This window comes from Pristiophorus japonicus, chromosome 19, assembly GCF_044704955.1.
Source record: "Pristiophorus japonicus isolate sPriJap1 chromosome 19, sPriJap1.hap1, whole genome shotgun sequence".
Classification (NCBI taxonomy): domain Eukaryota; kingdom Metazoa; phylum Chordata; class Chondrichthyes; family Pristiophoridae; genus Pristiophorus; species Pristiophorus japonicus.
The window spans coordinates 83,749,804-83,768,890 of NC_091995.1; the positions used below are offsets into that span (position 1 = coordinate 83,749,804).

Consider the following 19,087-nt stretch of genomic DNA (forward strand, 5'->3'; position numbering starts at 1 on the left):
CCGCCTCTGAGTCGGAAGGTTGTGGGTTCAAGTCCAACTCCAGAGACTTGAGCTGGCACTCCCAGTGCAGTGCTGAGGGAGTGCAGCACTGTCGCAGGTGATGTCTTTCGGATGAGACGTTAAACCGAGGCCCCGTCTGCCCTCTCAGGTGGGTGTAAAAGATCCCGCGGCACTATTTCAAAGATGAGCAGGGTTATATAACAAAAAACCCAAATTATCTGGTCATTATCACATTGCTGTTTGTAGGAGCTTGCTGTGCGCAAATTGGCTACTGAGTTTCTTACATTGCAACAATGATTACACTTCAAAAGTATTTAATTGGCTGTAAAGCACTTTGGGATGTCCAGTGGTCTTGAAAGGCGTTATATAAATGCAAGTCTTTCTTTCGACTGCCGCTATCAACACCTGAACAACATAGATCAGATATATAATCTGTCACCTCCCTGGTCTGTATGACACAGTTCCACATAAGGAAGTGAATGTACAACTGAACCATTGTATACTCAGTGTGGATCATCTTCTGATATTGTCTAAAATATTCTCATCTCTCTTACATAAGAACATAAGAAATAGGAGCAGGAGTCGGCCATTTGGCCGCTCGATCAAAACAGGATCGCTTCTCGGCCTTTTGGCTAAGATCATGCGTAACTGACCTGACAGGGGAGTAGCCACCATGACCTCCGGGTGGTTCTCCCTGGATCAGGAAGGTATATGCTTGCTTTTTTGGAAACAGGAGGTGGGTGGGGTGGCTTGACCCATCCACCTCCACGGAGGTGTGTGGGGGACCTGACCCATCCACCTCCATGGCACGAACCTGGTATTGCAGTACTTCCAGGAACGGTGCAGTGGCTCTAGGCCTTTTGGCTAAGAGCATTGGCGCAGAGTGATCCTTGGTGTGTGCAAGGTGACCTCTGGCGTTTGTGATTTGACAAAGAATTAGAACGATTGGCTACGAATTTCAAAAAAAAAAAAAAATATTTGGCCGCTCGGCTTTTTGGCTAAGATCAAGTGTAGTATCTGTTCTTATCAGTTTAATATCCCCTATGGGGACATGATATTGAATTGATTTTTGGACAGGGAGCTGGATCAGGGGCTTGCCCCGTCCACTCCATGCACCGACCTGGTATTGCAATATTTCCAGGAACGGTGCAACTTCGCCTCTCGGCCTTTTGGCCTAAGATCAAACACATTGGCGCAAAGTGATCTTTGGCGTTAGAATTGATCTGGAACGAAATTGGAAAAAAAAAAAAAAATTTGGCCCCTCGAGCCTGCTCCACCATTCAATAAGATCATGGCTGATCTGATCTAGGTCTCAACTCCACTTCCCTGCCCACTCCCCATAACCCTTGACTCCCTTATCATTCAAAAATCTGTCTATCTCCACCTTAAATATATTCAATGACCCAACCTCAACTGCTCTCTGGGGTAGAGAATTCCACAGATTCACAACCCTCAGAGAGAAGAAATTCCTCTTCATCTCCATTTTTAAATGGGCGATCCCTTATTCTGAAACTACGCCCCCGGTTCTAGATTCCCCCCACGAGGGGAAACATCCTCTCAGCATCTACCCTGTCAAGCCCCCTCAGAATCTTATATGTTTCAATAAGATCCCCTCTCATTCTTCTAAACTCCAATGAGTACAGGCCCAACCTGCTCAACCTTTCTTCATCAGAAACTACTCTCTCCGTGTATCACGTACTTCATCGATCTATAATTCATGCGCGTTATTATGTAGAAAGGACCAATTTGTTTGTTGTTGCACACGGTCAATCTGAAAATATGTTCTGTCACAATATAGATATGCAAGTATATCATCCAAATGAGTTGTTGCAGAGCAGACTTAGTAAGGTCCATGCATCTTAGTGCTAATGATTTCCAAACCTCAATATGATCTGAGTAATCTTAACCATCATTTTATTGACAAAGTACATGATGCAGTGTCATTATTTCGGAAAACTGTTCGCCCGTTCAAATCTGGCTGCTTCCTTTACGATCTGAAATCTTTTGATGCAGCCTGGGTTTTTTGTTTTATTCATTCATGGGATGTGGGTGTTGCTGGCAAGGCCGGCATTTATTGCCCGTCACTAATTGCCCCTTGAGAAGGTGGTGGTGAACCGCCTTCTTGAACCGCTGCAGTCCGTGCGGTGAAGGTACTCCCACAGCCTTCTTAGGCAGTTCCACGCCTCTCCTGGACGCCGATCACATCGCTCTGTTGTCTCTCACCGCACCTCCGCCCACTTAAAACTGAGATGAGGAAGAATTTCTTCTCTCAGAGGGTTGTACATCTGTGGAATTCTCTGCCCCATACAGCTGTGGAGGCTGGGTCATTGAATATATTTAAGGCGGAGACAGACAGATTTTGGAACGGTAAGGGAGTAATGGGCAGCGGGCGGGGAAGTGGAGCTGAGGCCAAGATCAGATCAGCCAAGATCGTATTAAATGGCAGAGCAGACTCGAGGGGCCAGTTGGCCTACTCCTGCTCCCATTTCTTATGTTCTTCTGTCATCTCCTGCTCGTCCCCACCAACCAAAGGCAGTACAAGTCGTGAGGTGGCCATTTCCAAATTGGATGCAATCATCAACAGAGTTCGCAACAGAGAAAAAAAGTGACTGAGTAACAAGGGGGCGAAATGGGCCCTTTTTATAGCCCCATTAGTGCCTCTAGGGGGGCGCTAATGAGGCAGAAGGCCATTTTCGCCCGGGGAAGGTGGGGCACTACCACCTCCCGGGAAATTGTCCCGGGACTTTGGAGGGGCGCCGCGCTCCACGGGTTAGCGCCCCCAGGCCGGCGCACAACCGGCAATGAAATCATCGGCGTGCGCGCTGAACCTCTCACCGCCCCATGCCGGCCCCTCGACACCCCCTCCCCCCCCCATCCCCCCCCCTGAGGGAAATAGCCCCTCGGCCAGCGAGGCTGATGCGGCGAATGTCAACGCCAGCTCCGCAAGTCACCTTAATGCGGCTCAGTGTCACATGACGTTCGACAACGCTCCTGTCAGGTGCTTTGGGACGTTTATACTACGTTGAAGGTGCTATATAAATGCAAGTTGTTGTTGTTGTTGTTGATGGGCTGCCATGTCGCGGCAGGAGTTGGGACGTATAGGAGAAGAGACTAGAAAGCTGAAATCTCTTGACCCCGCCCCGCAAAAAAGCAAGGCACAGGGCTGGATTATCGACTTTGCCGTTTTCGGGGCGAAAATGGAGTCGGGGCGGGAAACTTACCGCCCGATTAACATTTGCGCTGTGTGGAGTAACTTTTGTCGTTTGGGCCTTGCAGCACAAAGGGAAGTGTTGTACCACTTTCACGCCGTAAAAACGGGAACCTTGCCAACTAAAGTGCGGGGCTGGGAGCGCTCGGCGAGAGAGGCCTTGGGGGGGGGGGGGGCTGAAAATATCGCAAAAACATTCAAAAAAACATTGCCCGCACCATCACAACACAAATCCCGACAAAAAGAATCAAATCTGGAACTTAGCGTTTTCTCGCAGTTGGCCCAGCCGTCAGTTGGGCTGCGTTTTCCCGGGGTGTCATCGCAGGGTGCGTTTCGGGGCGCACGGGTCGGGTGCGAGCCTCGAAACCCGCGAGCGGTGTCGCACTGCGAGCCGTTCGTTGCACGCCCGGCGCGGCTCTCCCCGGCGCTGCTTCTAAACGGCACCGCAAAAACCCAACCTCGAGGATCGCGACTCGGCGAAAAAGACCTCGTCGCCCCTTTTTCCCGCCGCGGAGGGTCAAAAACCCGGCTCGCAAACGACCCCGAAATCCAGCGCCATGCTGGCTTATTTCAGTCAACGATGTGACGTCGGGTGAAGAAGGAACTGTCGGAGGTGCCGTCTTTCGGATGAGACGTTAAACCGAGGCCCCGTCTGCTCTCTCTCAGGCGGATGTTAACGTTCCCATGACACTACAGGCAACTCTCCATTATCCGCACGCAACGGGAAACCGTTGTAACGGCATTTAAAATTCCTTGTGCACGCCCGCTGCTGCAGCCACTGAGCCTCGCGGCCGCCGCTGTGACATCGGAGTCCTTTCGGCCCGGGAGGACAGCGCGCTCCGGAACCCCGGAGCTGGACAATCTCCTCCTCGAGGCCGCCTGCATGCATGCTGGTAATGTCCACGCTTAACTGCCTTGTTACTGTTTGCAGCTGATTGCACAGTATTTATTCATTGACGTTTTAACTTTATCATGTCAACTCGCTCGAACGGAGAAATGGTTTATCCGGCATCGCCCAATCCCCCGGGGGATCCGGATGATCAAGAGTTGCCTGTATTTCAAAGAAGAACAGGGGGAGTTAACCCCGGTGTCCTCGGCCAATATTTATCCCTTCAACCAACATCACTGAAAAAAAAAACCCAGATCATCTGGTCATTATATCATTGCTGTTTGTAGGAGCTTGATGCGGGCAAATTGGCTGCCGCATTTCTACACAGTGACTACACTTCAAAATGACTTAATTGGCTGTAAAGCGCTTTGCGATGTCTTGAGGCCATGAAAGGTGCTATATAAATACAAGACTTTCTTTTTTTTTTCTACAAAGTTATTCCCTCATAAGTATTGAGGAATGCTCACCATGCTGTGCACTGCCTGTGTTTGTAAGGCTTGCTTAGTTCAAGCTGCTTCAGTTAATCGGAGTTAATAGGAGGTGTGTGGATACAATTTGATTTTTATGCATGTTTAGTGCTGTAATAGATCTGAGCACCACTGGTGACTTTCCTCTAAGCTAGCTCCGATTGCCAGTTCATTCAGGGTTATTGTCTGAAGAAGAGGTTACATTTTCTCATATTCTGTTATTAGAATGCGTATATCAGCGAAATGGTACAGAGGGAGCTGCATGAATAATTCATAATGGTGGCTAAGCCTCTGGCCGGGAACAGTTTTTTTTTAATATTGCAGACATTGTCGTTAAGAACTGCAAGCTTGCTGGGAGAGCAGGGAGCTTGCAGTTTAACCCCGTCCTGCCCAGCGGTCTTCCGTCACGTCTCGCGTTTGCTTCCGGTGGGACGTAAGGACATAAGAAATAGGAACAGGAGGAGGAAATTTGGCCCCTTCGAGCCTGTCCCCCCCATTCAACAAGATCATGGCTGAACTTCGACCTCATCACCACCTTTCCCGCCCAAGCCCCATAATCCCTTCATTGCCTCGTGCAATATATTCCTGACGGCATCACAAAACACTGCACTCAAGATGGCTTCGGCAGGAACTGGTCACGTGTCACATGGCCCGGAGCAGCGTGCGGCGGTAGACCACTGCAGGGAGCTGCTGCAGGAGGGTGACGGCTGACTGTAGTGCGGGCAGGTACAGCAGGAGCGACAAGGTCGGGTTGAAGGAGCGGCGAGAGTTCGTAGAGGAACGTGATCGAGGCCCAGAAGAGCCGAGGGCCCAGGGGGCAGCACGGGCCCAGCCCACACTGTGCGATGTGTGCGCGCACTAGGTCCGTGCAGCAGAGCTGGTCTCCAGTCGTCCTGGTTAACCCTTGCCACTGGACCAAGACCTCGCTCTGTCAAGCCCGTGTGGTGGCTGGTGTGCAACGGCCACCCCACGTTAAAAAAATCCACCCACAGGCATCTTCCACCCTTCAACATGTAGTTCGGGATCCGGAATGTCAGGTCCTTCATTGAAACACCTGCGAACTTATCCCTTGTCGGCGTGGAAGCAGGTCATCCTCCTTTCGAGGGCCCGCCTATGATGATGATGATATACATCAGCAGTTGCATACCAGAGTAGACCACCAGGGGGAGCTCTATTACACCTTGGTTCCCAAAAAATTATCAACCTCTGTCTTGCGTGTACTCAACGACTGAGCATCCACAGCTCTCTGGGTGCAGAGAATTCCAAAGATTCACAATTCTTTGAGTGAAGAAATCACTCCTCATCTCAGTCCTAAATGGCCGACCCCTTATTCTTTGACTGCGACCCCGTGTTCTAGACTCCCCAGCCAGGGGAAACATTTTCCCAGCGTTAACCCTCTCAAGCCCCCTTAAGAATGTTATATGTTTCGATGAGATCACCTCTCATTCTTCTAAACTCTGGGGAATATTGGCCTAGTCTACTCAATCTCTCCTCATAGGTCAATCCCCTCATCCCAGGAATCGGGCCGGTGAACCTTCGCTGCACTCCCTCTGTGGCAAGTCTGTCTTTCCTCAGGTAAGGAGACCAGAACTGTGCACAGTAACGGGACTTCGACGAGGGCGGATTGGCCGATGACACTTCAAGAAAGGAACTCATTGGCTGCCGAAGCACTTTGGGATGTCCTGAGAATGTGAGAGGCGCTATAGAAATGCACTCTCCAATCCCCATATAGGTGCAGTGCTGATCATAGGGAATACCTGACACTTTACCCACATTTATTGGCGTGTCCTCCTCTGTTCCTTACACAGCAAGTACTGGAAGGTGCTGGTCACTCATGTGCCTCTTGCATTCAGTAGGATGTCGAACAAGGGTGTTAATGAGATGCTTGTATATATATCTTGAGCATCGCTGATTATAATCGCTCAACCATTGGTGGCCGTGCCTTCTGTTGCCTGGGCCCCAAGCTCTGGAACTCCCTCCCTAAACCTCTCCACCTCTCTACCACACTTTAAGACGCTCCTTAAAACCTACCTCGTGAACCAAGTTTTTGGTCATTTGCTGTTAATTCCTCTTCTGAGGCTTGGTGTCAAATTTATCCATTTTGTCTTATCATTCAGTCATAGGCATTCCCTTGAAATCGAGGAAGACTTGCTTCCACTCCAAAAGTGAGTTCTCAGGTGGCTATACAGTTCAAATCGGGAATTGCAGTCACTGTCACAGGTGGGACAGACAGTGGTTGAAGGAAAGGGTGGGTGGGGAGTCTGGTTTGCCGCACGCTCCTTCCGCTGCCTGCGCTTGTTTTCTGCATGCTCTCGGCGACGAGACTCGAGGTGCTCAGCGCCCTCCCGGATGCTCTTCCTCCACTTAGGGTGGTCTTTGGCCAGGGACTCCCAGGTGTCAGTGGGGATATTGCATTTTATCAAGGAGGCTTTGCGAATGTCCCTGTAACATTTCCTCTGCCCACCTGGGGCTCGCTTGCCGTGTAGGAGTTCCGAGTAGAGCGCTTGCTTTGGGAGTCTTGTGTCCGACCTGCGGACAATGTGACCCGCCCAACATAGAATCATAGAAACATGGAAAATAGGTGCAGGAGTAGGCCATTCGGCCCTTCGAGCCTGCACCACCATTCAATATGATCATGGCTGATCATGCAACTTCAGTACCCCATTCCTGCTTTCTCTCCATACCCCTTGATCCCTTTAGCCGTAAGGGCCACATCTAACTCCCTTTTGAATATATCTAACGGAGCTGGTCGAGTGTGGTCAGTGCTTCAATATTGGGGATGTTGGCCTGATCGAGAACACTGACTTATGTCGCTGCTGTGAAGCACCTTGGGATATTGTACTACGTTAAAGGCGCTATATAAATACAAGTTGTGGCTGTTGTTGTTTGTGATGCTGGACTAGCAATGCAAAGGTTGGGAGTCCGTGGTGGTAAGTTGTGAAAACGAGTTTGATAAATCCAATAGGGAATTCAGGAGGAACGTCTTCACCCAGCGAGTGATGAGAATGTGGAACTTGCTACCACAGGGAGTGGTTGAGGCGTAATGCATTGATGCACTTAATGGGGAAGCTGGATAAACGCAAGAGGGAGAAAGGAATAGCGAATAGGGGTGAATTGGAGGGTGTTGTGGAGCATAAACACCGGCATAGACCAGTTGGGTCGAATGGCCTGCTTGCGATGTGAGAGTCTGTGGATAAAGAGATCGTCAGGCCACACTGAAGCTTTCGCAGTTTCAACATAGATTCAGAATAAGGGGTCGCCCATTTAAAATGGAGATGAGGAGGAATTTCTTCTCTCTGAGGGTGGTGAATCTTTAGAATTCTCTGCCCCAGAGAGCTGTGGAGGCTGGGTCATTGAATATATTTAAGGCGGAGATAGACAGAGTTCTGAATGATAGGGGAGTCAAGGGGTATGGGGAGCGGGCGGGGAAGTGGAATTAATCCTAAGATCAGAACAGCCATGATATTGAATGGCGGAGCAGGCTCAAGGGGGCCTACTCCTGCTCCTATTTCTTATGTTCTTACGTTCCATTTGCCAGCTCTGTCATCTATCACAGCTAAAGAGCAGAAGTACATTCCCCCAAAATTTTTAATTGCTCCGTGCCTATCAAGTAGACAATCATCACAGTTAGTGGTTGCATTTCCACGTCTTTTGTCAGCAGATGTTTTATTTTCGATGAGGTGGCAGATTGCAATGAGCTTCTGCTCGCTGTGCTCTGGGAGAGTTATTAATCGCACGGAGCGGAGCGTTTGTTGGCAATCGTCTCCACTCTGCGACATTTCCCGTGTCACTCAGTGATGTTTGATAAACCTTCACACTGTCACTGCACTCTCCAAGGGTTGAAGGTTAAGAGCCCGATTGGGGTTTCACCACTTCGCGCATTAAGCGGCACGCTACGCCCCTCTTTTGAATCACACATGGCGCAGTCCCAAAAGGAAGCAAGGAAGACCTGCATTTATATAGCGCCTTTCTTGCTCACCGGACGTTCTAAAGCACTTTGCAGACAATAAAGGACTTTGGGAGTGTAGTCACTGTTGTAATGTGGGAAACGTGGCAGCCAATTTGCGCACAGCAAGCTCCCACAAACAGTAGTGTGATAATGACCAGATAATCTGTTTTTTTGTTATGTTGATTGAGGGATAAATATTGGCCCCAGGACACCGGGAATAACTCCCATGCTCCTCTTCGAAATAGTGCCATGGGATCTTTTATGTCCACCTGAGAGAGCAGACGGGACCTTGGTTTAATGTCTCATCTGAAAGACGGCACCTCCGGCAGTGCAGCGCTCCTTCAGTACTGCACTGAAATGCCAGCCTAGATTTGTGTGCTCAAAACATTCTGAAATCAAAATCATGAGGGGTCTGAACAGATTAGATAGAGAGACACTGTTCCCATTAGCCGAAGGGTCGAGAACCAGAGAACTCAGATTTAAGGCGATTACCAAAGGAGACATAACAAAACTAACAAAGACCGCCTATTTCCACCTCCAAAACATCGCCCGTCTCCACCCCTGCCTCAGTTCATCCGCTGTTGAAGCCCTCACCCATGTCTTTGTTACCTCCAGACTTGACTCTGCCAACACAAGCCTGGCCGGCCTCCCACATTCTACCCTACATAAACTAGAGATGATCCAAAACTCGGCTGCCCGTGCCCTAACTCTCACCAACTCCCGCTCACCCATCACCCCTGTGCTCGCCGACCTACATTGGCTCCCGGTTAAGCAAAATTCTCACCTTTGTTTTCAAATCCCTCCATGGCCTCGACCCTTCCCTATCTCTGCAATCTCCTCCAGCCCCACAAACCCCCCTCCCCCGAGATGTCTGCGCTCCTCTAATTCTGCCCTCTTGAGCATCCCTGATTATAATCGCTCCACCATTGGTGGCCGTGCCTTCTGTTGTCTGGGCCCCAAGCTCTGGAACTCCCTGCCTAAACCTCTCTGCTTCTCTACCTCTCTTTCCTCCTTTAAGACGCTCCTTTATACCAACCTCTTTGACCAAGCTTTTGAACCCCTGCCCTATTATCTCCTTGTCTGGCTCAGTGTCAATTTTGTTGAATTATAATACTCCTGTGAAGCACCTTGGGACTTTTTACTACATTAAAGGCGCTATATAAATACATGTTGTTGTTGATTCTTCAATAGTTATCCCGACTGAAAAGCTCTTTTATCTGCGAGTTGACATTGCAGTCTATTCCTGTTATTCTCCTGAGCCTCTTGAACTGGAAAGGTCTAGCCATGTGGTTTTCTGGTGTGGGCGGAGTGTGTCAATGGCAAGCTTCCAGCCACCCTCTCACTGGTCTTTGCAAATGTTCAGGGGAAAGGGGAGTTTTCTGAGCACTGACAGGTCAAACCTTCCGTTGGAGAACTTGTAAATGTGCCAAAATGTTGTTGCTGGAGGGGGAAGATCTATCCCCTTCTGAGTTCCTTGTGCCGGCATCAGTTCCTTCAGCGTGGATGATTACACAGGATTATACCGGATATACGGCACAGAATCAGGCCATTCGGCCAAACCAGTCCATGCCGGCGTTTATGCTCCACTCGAGCCTCCTCCCGTCTTTCCTCATCTAAATCTATCAGCATAACCCTCTATTCCCTTCTCCCTCATATGCTTGTCCAGCCTCCCTTTAAATGCATCGATACTATTCGCTTCAACCACTCCCTGTGGCAGCGAGTTCCACATTCTCACCACTCTCTGGGTAAAGAAGTTTCTTCTGAATTCCCGATTGGATATCTTGGTGACTATCTTATATTGATGGCCTCTAGTTATGCTCGTCCCCACAAATGCAAACACTCTCTCTGTATCCACTCGATCAAATTTTAAAGACCTCTATTAGGTTTCAAGAGAAAATGGACCCAGCCTGTTCAACCTTTCCTGCAATATCTCCATGAGAAAGCACTTTGCAATGTACCCGAGGCTTTGGCCAACCTGATAAACTTCTATTAAAAATAGCCTTGTAGCAGTGGCAAGGACTGAGTAACCCTGCACCGCTCTGTGTAAATATAAATAGCTTCAAGGGTAGTGAATAACAGTGTCACAATGGTAATGCGCTCCACTAAATAAAACCCAGCTCACGCACACACCCAAACCCAGCAAGTCTCCCGGACTTTCTCCATTTTATTGCAGGTATAGCCCTCATTTGGACCCTCCCCGCTGGTTTTCTGAGCTGAAAATGGGCCGTTCCCCAAATCTTTCCTCCTCATTCGGGCCGAAACTTGCCGGAGTGGGTTCTCCCCGTGGCACGCGCCATCAGTTAGACTTTCCCCCGCACCTCTCGGCTCAATATTGTTTTTTGCACCCTGACTTGCTGGATGTGTGAGCCGATAACGGCATGGAGAGGGCAACAGGGCATCTGGGTCCTCGGTGTATAATCATAGAATCATAGAAATTAGGTGCAGGAGTAGGCCATTCGGCCCTTCGAGCCTGCACCGCCATTCAATAAGATCATGGCTGATCATTCAACCTCAGTACCCCTTTCCTGCTTTCTCTCCATACCCCTTGATCCCTTTAGCCGTAAGGACCATATCTAACTCCCTCTTGAATATATCTAACGAACTGGCCTCAACAATGTTCTGCAGTAGAGAATTCCACAGGTTATCGGGACCAACCGTCTAGATCAATGGTGTATAAAAGCAGGGAAGTCTTGCTACAACTGTGCATGAAACACAAAAAGTAAGTATGCAGGTACAGTAAGTAATCAGGAAGGCAAATGGAATGTTGGCCTTTATTTCAAGGGGGAATAGAGTATAAAAGCAGGGAAGTCTTGCTACAGTCATACAGGGTATTGGTGAGACCACACCTGGAATACTATGTACAGTTTTGGTCTTAGAGGAAGGATATACTTGCATTGGAGGCAGTTCAGAGAAGGTTCACGAGTTTGATTCCTGAGATGAAGGGGTTGACTGATGAAGATAGGTTGAGCATGTTGGGCCTATACTCATTGGAGTTTAGAAAAATGAGAGGTGATCGTAATGAAACGTATAAGATTCTGAGGGGGCTCGACAAGGTGGATGCAGAGCGGATGATTCCCCTCGTGGAGGAATATAAAACTAGGGGGCATAGTTTCAGAATAAGGGGCCGCCCATTTAAAACTGAGATGAGGAGGAATTTCTTCTGTCAGAGGGTCGTAAATCTATGGAATTCTCTGCCCCAGAGACCTGTGGAGACTGCGTCATTGAATGTATTTAAGGTGGAGGTAGACAGATTTTTGAGCGATAAGGGAGTCAAGGGTTATGGGGAGCGGGCGGGGAAGTGGAGTTGAGCCCAGGATCAGATCAGCCATGATCTTATTGAATGGCAGAGCAGGCTCGAGGGGCCAGGTGGCCTACTCCTGTTCCTATTTCTTATTTTCTTATTAACCCATAACATTTACAGATTGTGAAATAAACAGAGGAACGACGGAGAAGGAGGATGAATTCAAGTCAAATCAGGTACAGAAAGAAAAGTAAAGAAAGGAAATGAAAGATTGAACACTGAAAGGAAAAAGAAAAAAAACAATTTACACTTAAAATTGATCATTTTTAAAATCTTCAACAATTTACTGCCTGAAAGAATGAGACTCCAAATTGTTCCCTTTCTGGGCCAGAGAGGTTGACTGGCAAGCATTAACAATTACCATGTCATTCTAAGGGGGCTTACGCTATTACTTACTAGATTTAACTTTCACAGCATGTTTAATGGGCAGTTAACGTGCAAATCCAGCAAGTTCTTAAAAGTAATAGGGAGGCTAAGGGAGAGATACTGCTTGCATGAAGCAAATGGCGGAGTGGCGTATATCGACTAGCAAGTTCTGGAGATTTGCAACCCACAATGTATCGTTTGAACTTTACATTAAGAACATAAGAAATAGGAACAGGAGTAGACCATACATCTACTCGAGCCTGCTCCGCCATTCAATAAGGTCATGGCTGATCTGATCATGGACTCAGCTCCACTTCCCCGCCCGCTCCCCATAACCCCTTATCCCCTTGTCGTTTAAGAAACTGTCTATTTCTGTCTTATATTTATTCCATGTCCCAGCTTCCACAGCTCTCTGAGGCAGCGAATTCCACAGATTTACAACCCTCTGAGCGAAGAAATTTCTCCTCATCTCAGTGTTAAATGGGTGGTCCCTTATTCTAAGATCATGCCCCCTAGTTCTAGTTTCCACCATCGGTGGAAACATCCTCTCTGCATCCACCTTGTCAAGCCCCCTCATAATCTTATACTATTTCGATAAGATCACCTCTCATTCTTCTGAATTCCAATGAGTAGAGGCCCAACCTACTCAACCTTTCCTCATGTCAACCCCCTCATCCCCAGAAACAACTTAGTGAACCTTCTCTGAACTGCCTCCAAAGCAAGTTATCCTTTTGTAAATATAGAAATCAAAACTGCAAGCAGTATTCCAGGTGTGGCCTCACCAATACCCTGTGTAATTGTAGCAAGACTTCCCTGCCATCAGGTCCAGGGGATTTATCTGCCTTTAGTCCCATTATCTCACTGAGTACCACCTCCTTAGTGATTGTGATTCTGTTAAATTCCTCCCCTGCTATAGCTCCTTGACTATCCACTGTTGGAATATTGTTAGTGTCCTCTACCGTAAAGACTGATACAAAATATTTGTTCAGAGTTTCTGCCATCTCCATGTTCCCCATTACTAATTCCCCGGTCTCGTCCTCTCAGGGACCAACATTTACTTTAGCCACTCTTTTCCTTTGTATATACCTATAGAAACTCTTGCAACTGTTTTTATATTTTGTGCTAGTTTACTTTCATAGTCTATCTTCCCTTCTTTAATCATTTTTTTAGTCATTCTTTGCTGGCTTTTAAAAGCTCCCTTGTCTTCTGTCCTCCCACTAGTTTTGGCCACTTTGTATGCCCTTGTTTTTAATTGGGATACCATCCTTTATTTCTTTAGTTAGCCACGGATGGCTATCTTTTCTCTTGCACCCTTTCCTCCTCACTGGAATATATTTTTCTTGAGAGTTGTGAAATATCTCATTAAATTTACACAACTGTTCATCAACCATCCTACACTTTAATCTATTTTCCCCAGACCACTTTAGCCAATTCTGCCCTCATACCTTCATAGTCTCCTTTATTTAAGCTTAGTACACTGGTTAGAGATCCTTACTGGCTGTCCTGCACATTATTTTTTTTTATTCGTTCATGGGATGTGGGTGTCGCAAGGCCGACATTTATTGCCCATCCCTAATTGCCCCTTGAGAAGGTGGTGGTGAGCCGCCTTCTTGAACCGCTGCAGTCCGTGTGGTGAAGGTGCTCCTACAGTGTTGATATGGAGGGAGTTCCAGGGTTTTGACCCAGCAACGCTGAAGGAACGGTGATATATTTCCAAGTTCAGGATGGTGTGTGACTTGGAGGGGAACGTGGAGGTGGTGGTGTTCCCAAGCGCCTGCTGCCCTTGTCCTTCTAGGTGGTAAAGGTCGCGGGTTTGGGAGGTGCTGCTGAAGAAGCCTTGGCGAGTTGCTGCAGTGCATCTTGTAGATGGTACACACTGCAGCCACGGTGCGCCGGTGGTGGAGGGAGTGAATGTTGAAGATGGTGGATCAAGCGGGCTGCTTTGTCCTGGATGGTGTCGAGCTTCTTGATTGTTGTTGGAGCTGCACTCATCCAGGCAAGTGGAGAGTATACCATCACACTTCTGACTTGTGCCTTGTAGATGGTGGAAAGGCTTTGGGGAGTCAGGAATGAGGCAGTCACTGCAGAATACCCAGCCTCTGACCTGTTCTTGTAGTCACAGTGTTTATGTGACTGGTTCAGTTAATGTTTCTGGTCAATGGTGACCCCCAGGATGTTGATGGTGGGGGATTCGGCGATGGTAATGCTGTTGAATCTTATGGGGAGGTGGTTAGACTCTCTCTTATTGGACATCCCTAATTGCCCCTTGAGAAGGTGGTGGTGAGCCGCCTTCTTGAACCGCTGCAGTCCGTGTGGTGAAGGTGCTCCTACAGTGTTGATATGGAGGGAGTGTGGCACGACTTGTGTGGCACGAATGTTACTTGCCACTTATCAGCCCAAGCCTGAATGTCGTCCAGGTCTTGTTGCATGTGGGCATGGACTGCTCCATTATCTGAGGAGTTGCGAATGGCACTGAACACTGTGCAGTCATCAGCGAACGTCCCCACTTCTGACCTTACGATGAAGCCGCCATTCAGACACCATTAGTTGTTCAGCAAGTTCCGGCCCAGTATGTTGAAGTAAAAACACTTCGCACTCTTTCCTACTCCAACTAACTGTTACATAAGAATATAAGCACATAAGAATTAGGATCAAGGGAAGGCCATTCGGCCCCTCGAGTCTGCTCCGCCATTCAATAAGATCATGGCTGATCTTCGACCACAACTGCAATTTCCCGCCCGATCCCCATATCCCTGGATTCCCCGAGAGTCCACAAATCTATCTCTCTCCTTCACAAGAAATCTTTGCCTCATTCCATTTTCCTTTCGCCCTAACAATGTACAATGTTCTGTGTGCTCGATGATACCTAATCATCACTTCTTGATTCACCTCATCTCATTACCTACACATTTCAACCTTGCGTGGTGGGCCCTAGATCACCCATTAATTTAAAAAACTAGAGTTTGTTTTTGTGAATCGTCTGCTTTTTTTCCCATAAAAAGGTTGGTTCTGGGAAAAACGTTTCTGCTCTTGGAAGGATCAAGTTGATCCTTGATTGACAGGAACTGTTTCATCATGTGTTGAAGCAACAACCATTAATGATTTAATAGATTTTCTCATCGAGGCTCTAATTAAGTGGAAAAGACATAATTAATAAAAATCCATTCCATGCTGGTAGCTTTTCGTTTATAATTCATTCACAGGATGTGGAGGTCGCTTGCAAGGCCAACATTTATTGCCCGTCGTTCAGCAATGCCCTCAGAGGGAATTTGCAGGAAGCCTACAAGATATCCATGCTGTTACACCGGAAGAACGTGAGAAATAGGAGCAGGAGTAGGCCATACGGCCCCTTGAGCCTGCTCCGCCATTCAATAAGCTCATGGCTGATCTGATCATGGACTTGGCTCCACTGCCCTGCCTGCTCCCCATATCGGTCAACAATCTGTCTGTCCCCACCTTGAATATATTCAATGACCCAGCCTCCACAACTCTCTGGGGCAGAGAATTCTAAAGATTCACGACTCTCTGCGAGAAGAAATTCCTCCTCATCTCAGTTCTTAATGGGCGACCCCTTATTCTTAAATTATGCCCGCTAGTTCTAGATTCCCCCACGAGGGGAAACATCCTCTCTGCATTTACCTTGGCGAGCCCACTCAGAATTTTATATGTTTCAATAAGATCACCTCTCATTCTTCTAAACTCCAATGAGTACAGGCCCAACCTTTCTTCATAAGTCAATCCCTTCATCTTAGGAATCAACCTGGTGAACCTCCTCTGAACTGCCTCCAATGCAAGTATATCCCTCCTTAAATAAGGAGACCAAAACTGTATGCAGTACTCCAGGTGTGGCCTGACCAACGCCCTGTACAGTTGTAGCAGGACTTTGGCCTGGACATCTGACCTAGATATTGACATTTGATTTGCTTTGCGACTACCATATGCAAGAAAATTGCCCTCAAGGAGATGGTGGTGAGCCACCTTCTTGCTTTGGGAGTCTTGTGTCGGGCATGCGAACAATGTGGCCCGCCCAACAGAGCTGGTCGAGTGTGATCTGTGCTTCGATGCTGGGGATGTTGGACTGATTGAGAACACTGACGTTGGTGCATCTGTCCTCCCAGTGGGTTTTCAGGATCTTGCGGAGACATCGTTGGTGGCATTTCTCCACCGATTTGAGGTGTTACCTCTATATGGTCCACGTCTCTGAGCCATACAGGATGGCAGGTATCACTACAGATCTGTGGACCATAAGCTTGGTGCCAGATTTGAGGGCCTGATCTTTGGATGCAACTTGCTGGGCCATTTCAAAGGGCAGTAAAGAGTCAACCACATTGCTGTGGGTCTGGAGTCACATATCGGCCAGACCGGGTAAGGGCAGCAGATTTCCTGCCCTAAAGGACATTAGTGAACCAGTTGGGTTTTTATGACAATCAGGTAGTTACATAACCATTACTAGCTTTTTTATTTAATTTCAAATTTGTATTAATTCATTTAATTTATATTCCCCAGCTGCCACAGTGGCATTTGAACTCATGTCTCCCCAAATTATTAGCCCAGACTTTTGGATTACTGGTCCAGTAGCATTTTTTTATTATTCATTCACAGGATGTGGGCGTCGCTGGCAAGGCCCATCCCTAATTGCCCTCGAGAAGGTGGTGCTGAGCCATGCTGCAGTCCGTGTGGTGAAGATACTCTCACAGTTCTGGTAGCAGTTTGGTACAATTGAAACATAGAAACATAGAAAATAGGTGCAGGAGTAGGCCATTTGGCTCTTCGAGCCTGCACCACCATTCAATAAGATCATGGCTGATCATGCAACTTCAGTACCCCATTCCTGCTTTCTCTCCATACCCCTTGATCCCTTTAGCCATAAGGGCCATATCTAACTCTCTTTTGAATATATCTAAAGAACTGGCATCAACAACTTTCTGTGGTAGAGAATTCCACAGGTTCACAATTCTCTGAGTGAAGAAGTTTCTCCTCATCTCGGTCCTAAATGGCTTACCCCTTATCCTTAGACTGTGACCCCTGGTTCTGGACTTCCCCAACATCGGGAACATTCTTCCTGCATCTAACCTGTCCAATCCCATTAGAATTTTATATGTTTCTATGGGATCCCCTCTCATTCTTCTAAACTCCAGTGAATATAAGCCCCGTTGATCCAGTCTTTCTTCATATGTCAGTCCTGCCATCCCGGGAATCAGTCTGATGAACCTTCGCTGCACTCCCTCAATAGCAAGAATGTCCTTCCTCAGATTAGTGTCTCGCTGGCTCATTGCAGAGGGCAGTTAAGGGTCAACCACATTGCTGTGGGTCTGGAGTCACATATCGGCCAGACCGGGTAAGGGCGGCACATTTCTTTCCCTAAAAGACATCAGTGAACCAGATGGGCTTTTACAATAATCCAGTAGTTTCATGGGGCTCAATTTTCCCCAGTATTTGCGCCGTTTTGTTTTGGAGCAAGCTGCTTTTTCTGGCCTAACTGAAAAATTCCCAGTTTCTCCAATCAATTTGCACCAGCGTACAACTCAGTTAGTTATGAAATGTTTAAGTCAGTTTTTTTTCAGCCAAAGGGGGCGTAACCAGCCACCCGTGCCAATTCCGGCTATTTAGGAAAGTTTGGCCAGCTGAGAGTTACTCCAGTTCTGATTAGGCCAGCGTATGTAGCCTGTCCTGAAAAACCTTCCCTTTAAGATGCTCGGACACACTGAAAGAATTGAAAAACACATATCAGCAACTTAGCTCCAACCCCGCCCAAAGGCTGTCCGGTGTGTGTGAGAGAGAGAGAGAGAGAGAGAGAGAGAGAGAGAGAGAGAGAGACCCGAACGAGCGGCCGAGAATGGGACCGGACCAGACAGCCTTCAGGCTGGGTCGGAGGTAAGGTGGTGCTATATGTTTTTCAATTCTTTTAATGCGTTGGGAGGTGGCTGTCTGCTTCACTTTGCCACATTGTTACCGTGGCAGCCCGATCTTTTTTGGCGCAGATCAAGGCTCCACCCCCCTCGGGTTAGGCCACGGCAAAATGAAGAGATCCAACGGCAAAACTTACAACACTTTTGTCTTGGCGTACTTGGGCCCCAAAAAATCGGGCGTAACTCTTCAAGTACGCCAAAAAAATGCTTTGGGGAAAATTGAGCCCATGGTTAGCATGTTACTGATGTTAGCTTTTGTTTTTAAATTAAAGATATGTTTAATTAACTGAATTTAAATTCCCCAGGTGCCAGGGTGGAATTTGAACTCTGATCTCTAGATCATTAGTCCACATACTTTGGTTAATGGCCTAGTAACATAACCACTATGCGACATACCAAACCTTGCAACGTTTATTCAATAGCCCAAGTCATTCAAGTGCAGCGCCTCAACTGGACTATTCCACTGAAGTGAGAAGAGGGTGGAGGAGGAGTGGACTTTCCCAACAGATGCTTCCGGCACTGAGTATCATGTTTCGGGGCTGGTGGAGGGGGTGTCCGATTGCCTCATCGGAGAAGAGTTGATGAAGCTCACAGAATAAGGAAGGTCACGCTGTTCCGGAAAAAGATGTGATCACCCATGACGATGCCAAAAAGCCAAATGTCTCTCCATCTATTTGCCAACCTAGTAAACTGTCTCAAGAAAATGGTTAGGCAAAGTCACCTTTTTTGCCCCTGGACTCACCACGGGCAGATTGATACTGGTGATGAGATAAAACTTTACCATTTCCTAGCAAGCAATTTATCTCCAATGAGTATCCATTATTCTCTATTTAATTACTCCCAAGCATGACTTAATCACTCTCAAGTATTCATTATTCTCTTTAATTTCTCTCAAACATCTATTATCCTCTATTAAATCACTCCTACTTTTTCATAATTCTCTGTTAAATGCTCCTAAGTCGACATTATTTGCTATTTGATTACTCTGAAGTATCCAT

General features: G+C 47.6%; 2 pseudogenes; both read left to right on the forward strand.

Annotated features, from left to right (window-relative positions):
• Positions 1-612: 612 nt before the first annotated feature.
• Positions 613-851, forward strand: LOC139230678 (U2 spliceosomal RNA; annotated as a pseudogene).
• Positions 852-978: 127 nt separating this feature from the next.
• Positions 979-1,157, forward strand: LOC139230763 (U2 spliceosomal RNA; annotated as a pseudogene).
• Positions 1,158-19,087: the final 17,930 nt, after the last annotated feature.